Source organism: Pteropus medius, unplaced genomic scaffold (genome assembly GCF_902729225.1).
Source record: "Pteropus medius unplaced genomic scaffold, Ma_sr-lr_union100, whole genome shotgun sequence".
NCBI classification, from domain to species: Eukaryota; Metazoa; Chordata; class Mammalia; order Chiroptera; family Pteropodidae; genus Pteropus; species Pteropus medius.
The window spans coordinates 4722880-4728879 of record NW_024347862.1 but is presented as its reverse complement, the minus strand read 5'-3'; positions in this window follow the sequence as shown (position 1 = coordinate 4728879).

The following is a 6000-nucleotide window of genomic DNA, read 5'->3' as shown; positions in this document are numbered from 1 at the left end:
GATTTATTTTGAGTTAATTGTTGTATATGGTAAGAAGTAAGAGTCCAACTTCATTCTTCCACATGTGGCTCACCAGTTTTTCAGCACCACTTGTTAAAAAAGTCAATTCTTTCCTTGTTTCATGAAATTGACTTAAATGCTAAGTTTTTTTATCCTGTTCACAATATCATATCATTGAAGTGATATTGTTGGGATGTGAATCCACTTTGCACATCCATTTCACCAATCAAAGTAAAACTGGTTTCGAGAACCTCTGGAATTATACCCAGAACTAGTAAATTATAAGTGCTGAACTGTCGATTCACTTATCACACTGATATTGTTTGAGTACATCCTATCTATCAAGCAGGCAGGTCAAGGATATGACCTAAATGCAGAAGACTGGGCTGCTTCTCTTCCTACAATTCCAGGAACATAAGATTTCACAAGAAAAGCTGAGATGAGTAGAGACTCAGCAGCACATGAGGTTATTTCTCACTCCTTTTGGGCTTCTCCATTCTCAGAATAATTCCTCTAGGTCATTACCTCCTGCCTCACTGCAAGCTTCTTGCTCATTATCTCACTTCCAGGAAGTATGTGTTCATACCTCTTTCTATCACAGGGTTAGTTCTAAGAGTCACTTATTGACTCATTGAACATGGTTAGTTAATGAAAATGGTGATGCCTCTCGGTGAGTGCCTGGCAGACCTGAAGCATCAGAGAGGAAGGGAAAGGAGCACCACCCATTCCAATAAAATGCCTTAGCCAGAGGGGATGCCCTGGCAGAGGCTGGCCTGCAGGGATACCTCCCCCTTTACTAGAATCCATGATGATGAGGAGGCAGTCCAGGAACTCAGGAATGTCAGAGAAAGGAGCAGAGGGCATCCTGGCCTTGGGGTCATATCTGGAGTTATCACTGTCACCACCTTTTTAGTCCCTCAATTACAGGGAGTGACTTTTACCAACTAGGTAGAGGATGAAGATCAAAATATAAAATTTAGTCAGAAAATGTCATTAAAATATATCTTTCATATGCTACCCCCTCAGCAGTTACTCTATGCATCTCTCACTCTCTACTCTATATCTGTACCATCAGTCTCCAAGAACCAGTGTTGGAAAAGTCTCATTGCACTGAATAGAATGCAAAGGGGCAGATTCAGAGATAGCAATTTTTTTGTAACCGCAGAGGGATGAAGAGCACATAATTCAACCCCAAATTGATCAAGGATGGTAGAGGATGGAGTGTGTGTGTGTGTGTGTGTGTGTGTGTGTGTGTTTGAGGAAGGGAGGGGCAAGAAGGAAAAGCACTCAGCTCAGGACCTTGTGGAAACTGGTTGAATTTCCCACACTGGTGGACCTGAAAACAGCCCATTTCTATCATTGGAGTGAGTATGAACTCTCTTCCATGTACTGGACCTGGCTTAACACAATGCCCAGAGCTTAGGGTAATAAGATGAATCCACAAAGCAGGGCCAGGTACAGCTTCAGAGAGTGCATTTTGCCAGTTGCTGTGTGAGGACCTGGGAACATGGAAGTAAAAAGTTAGTCCCTGTTAAAGGAGCCCCCATTTCAAGGAGAAGAGACAGAGCAGAACTATTCCCAGTCATACCATGTGGTGAGTCCCAAGGTCAAGTGTGAAAAAGGGATTGTTAATTACACGATGTGGGGGAGAAGTCCAGGAAGAGAGAAGAGGACATTTGGTCTAATTCCTATACCAAAAGAGGAGGAAAGGGCAGTCTAGAGAAAGGCACAAGGCTGTAGGAGTCATTGCCATGTTTTGGGGAGCAAGAAGCCTTTCAATATAGCTAAGGTCCTAAGTGAGTAAAGATAAAACTAGACATAATTATTGGGCCCCTATCATGAGGAGAGTACATGCCCTGTTTCAAAGTTCTCAATTTTAGTTTCTAGGCAATGAAGGTCACCCAAGTGGCCTCAGCTCTGAAAAGCAGGATTTGCCCTTCAGCATAAGTAGCCTTGGAACATTTTCCAGATGACCATGGGTTCAACCCCAAAGAGGAATGGTCGAAGCTACTGTCAAGAGGGCTGTGCCCCAAAGTCCCTAATGCAGTCGGCCAGCTTTCCCTGTGGAGACGGAGTCTCACAAGGCAGTCTGTAACTGCAGGGTGATGGCAGGAGCTGGGCCTCTGCCCTGGGAGGGGCATTAAGAAAAGCCGGTGCACCTGTCACATGGTGAAGAAATCCACCAGGGATCCTATGGCATGGCTAGGTAGAGGAAAGACTTCCCTGTGAAGCCGATGAATATGATTTCAGGGTAAATTTCCTCCCATGATTATATTTTATTTCAGAGCCATTAGAATAATATTGCTATTCTTTCCATGTCAGTGCCACCTCTTCTTCATTTGCATTGTTCTGTGTGCACCCCCACTTTTGTGCTGAGAAATTGCTCTGTCAGTAAAGGACATTTTGAAAAAAGAAATCAGCACAAAGCCATTTACCAAAATCAGATGTGAAACTGCCTGGTTCCTCATCCTATTTATCAGGGTCCTCTCCCCAGGCAGGAGAGTTCCTTGAGCAGCAGACTGGCTATAGCTCTTCCCAGCTAACCTCAAACTGATGTATTATGGTTAGTCGGTTTTAAATAAAACAAATACAATTATCTCAGTCAGGCAAAGAGATATAAAGAGGCCTGTGGTTGGAGGTAGGGATTAGGAGTGAGGGAGCTGTATACTCGGGAGGTCCCTGAAAAGCTATTGGCTTAGGAAAAAGAGCTCAGATTTGATGTCAGGTGTCAGAAAACATAAATTAGTTCAAATCCCACTTCTGTCACTTACTAGAGATGTGAAACTCTTTAATTACATGCATTGTCTGCAACACTCTTGTAACACAGTTCAGCTGTTAATTTCCCCCAAAAGCTCCCTGTCCCCAATGTACACTATACGACACAAGCTTAGGCAGAGTGGCATAACAACCTTCTTATACTGAACTCATCTGAGTCCTTGCTCTAGTCCAGGGCCTTCCAGATGCTATAAGTTTCTCAAGCTCAGAGTTATTTCTTAACCTTAACAGATGCTAATATTGGTTAATTTAAAGAAATAACCATGGGAGTTATTTACTAAAAGATTCTATATGTTTATTAAAGATCCTGGATTTGAGAGTCCCTCAAGAAGACCTAGGGCAGCATGGAAGTCTGGTTGCTGAAGGCAGAGGCTTCCAAAACACCAGCACTTAATATTTTGACTTCTATAGGTAAATGTTGGGGCAGGGTAAGAAGGAAGGGTGGGAGCAAGGGAAGGAGAAAGAGAGAAAGATAGAGGGAGAGAGAGAGAATGAGAGAACTAGCAGAGACACTAACCAAGAGTTCTGAAAGAATCTGAACCCCAAAAGTCGCTACTGAAAAAGGGAGAATTCTTCAAGATGTTAATCAGCTGTTGATGTGACCCAAGCTAAAAATCAGAAGAAGCTGCTAGACAACTTCTTTAGGTAAAGTGTTGGCAGCCTTTTATCAATCCCTTCCAGAGGTAGGTGATAGAAAGTCTATAACTATTTACTCCCAGCCCTGCATCCCCTCTCTAGCCTGTAGAAATGCTAGGGACCTTTTTCACTGAGAGGTCAGGAAATTCATATTTTTCCCTGTTCATAGGTGGTGGAGGCCAGGGATGGATGACTTCATAAATTCTGGTTTGGTTTTAAACTCGAGCAAAGTTTTCGATCCTAGCACCTTCCAACAATTAGATACTATAGTAAAAGATGCTTCTTCATGATTCTTTCTGGCAAGATGCTGCATAATTAGTTTCACTACGTACACTGTCCCTGATCTTGTCCATGAGTGATACCCTTCGACAATTGAAACATCTATCCGAGTTTCACTTTCATGATCCAGCCTTAACTATGTTGCACTGAACCATCTTTTCAAATATTGCTGTCTCACTGTCTTTTGGGACCATGAGACTCTTGTTTCCTTTCCCAAGTCTCTGTGCATGTAGCCCTTGTCATGTCTCACCCGCTGAGCTTATTGTTGAATGGAAGCTCTGGATCCAGATGGCTATTCACTAGCACCAGTGGAGCAGAAAAGGCCATGTAATACTGGGTCCCAATGTGTGGAATACGGAAGAGACAGGAAACCAGATGAGGGTGTCATTAAGTTGGAACCCTTTATTATGCATTCTCACCATTTCTTCCCTGAAATGAAGCATCAAACATACACCCATATACTCTCAGAAAACCACAGCAGAAACAAGTACTCATGAAAAGCATCTGGAGATGAAAATGTAAGGAGAAAATAGATTATTGGGGACTTGCATTGAAGATACTATGTTTGGGTTTCCACAAGAAACTTGCAAGTTCAAAGAAATTGTTCTCAAGCTCTCTGTGCTCCATGGAGTAACAATATGGAATAATAAATTTTGAACACAAAGGGATAAATTTTTCAAAGGCCAAGGAACAGTTGCCAGTAATAGAATATTTACCACTTAGAGAATCAGTCCACCCCAATTTCCAAAGTGTCAACTTAGCTTTGCAGCACAAGAAATGTAACTGTGGGCAAACATGTATCAGGAAATGCAGTTCAAAAGAATTATTACAATTATTATCAAAATTTAGGTCAGAGATTCACATCAGTCTAGGCCCTAGACTCTAGGTAAAATGGACACTAAACATTTAAAATGAGAGCTATATAACAAAAGGAAGCCAAGGCTCAACTAAAAAAAAAGTATATTAATAATTAATGCCAGAGATAGTCCTTTAGACAAGTATACCCATAGCTATTTGTAAGAATAACAATAAATTTCTATAACCTTTCCAAGAAACAATTAGGTACATACATCATAACCATGAAGATATTTATATTCTATCCACAGTTACATTCAGAAATTACTAGAAATGCTTTCATTATATATTTGAATGAGATTACATAGAAACAGCCTAAAGAAAAAGTCTAAAAAGAAATATTTATATAAATTACAGCAAGGTCACAAACAATTAAAATGATGACTTGTATAAATATTTAATGACATAGAAAAATAACTATAATATTAAGTCACAATAACAGGATACTAAACTATAGAGCAGCCATATTTCAGAAATTGTGAACAATAAAAAATCATGTATATGTGCGTATCTCAAATATATTAAGCAAATAAGTTTATACCAATAAATATATACACATACCACTTATATACTCAAGCATATATTCATATATCCATAAATAAATATATTTATAAGTATGAACATATATTCATTTACATACCCAAATCCTCTGCCATATATCCATAACAACTTTGAGACTGAGCAAATATTTAGAGTAAAAGTCTCCATTTATATAGTGAAAGTCATACAGTGTTGTATAGTATAGTAGAGTACAGGCTCCAGAATCAGACTATAAGGGTTTGAATTTTGACTCTGCCATTTGTTACCTTGAAAATAGTATTCAAACTCTCTATACTTTTAATATGAGGCTCGTTATACTATTATACCGTAGACTTGATTATATATGCATATATATATCCCTTAGAACAGTCTCTGGTATGTAGTAAGTGCTTTATAAATGTTTTTCATATACATTAGTCATTAACAATTTCATATGTTTCCCAAGATGGCATGTTTATAACTCTGTTTAATGAATCAGCTTACCCCCAATCCATATACAGGCCATGCTATTGCATAAAGTGAAGTCTACTAAGCCAAGTACTGAGGAAGAGATTCTGCTTTCTGATACCAAGTCCATGCCCCAAATAAACTCCCCTTTCCTATGGCATAAAATAAACACTAAGAATATCAGAGGATAAAAAATAAATCTCTTCTCTTCCTAAATAAAGGAGTAGAAAAACCTTGCTTAATAAAAGGCCCCTAATGTTGGAAGTCAGAAACTCAGTAAAAAGCAAAGAATTCTGGAAAAAAATAATTCTTGAGTAGAGCAAAATGGATCAGAGATGTTACATAAATTTTATATTAGAAACTGACCTTATTGTTATTTATTCTACAGAGGAGTTAAAAAAACTTCAGCTTACCAAGTAACTTTCATTTAAGGTACTTAAATCCATAGCCAGAGTCATGAAGCTCGGA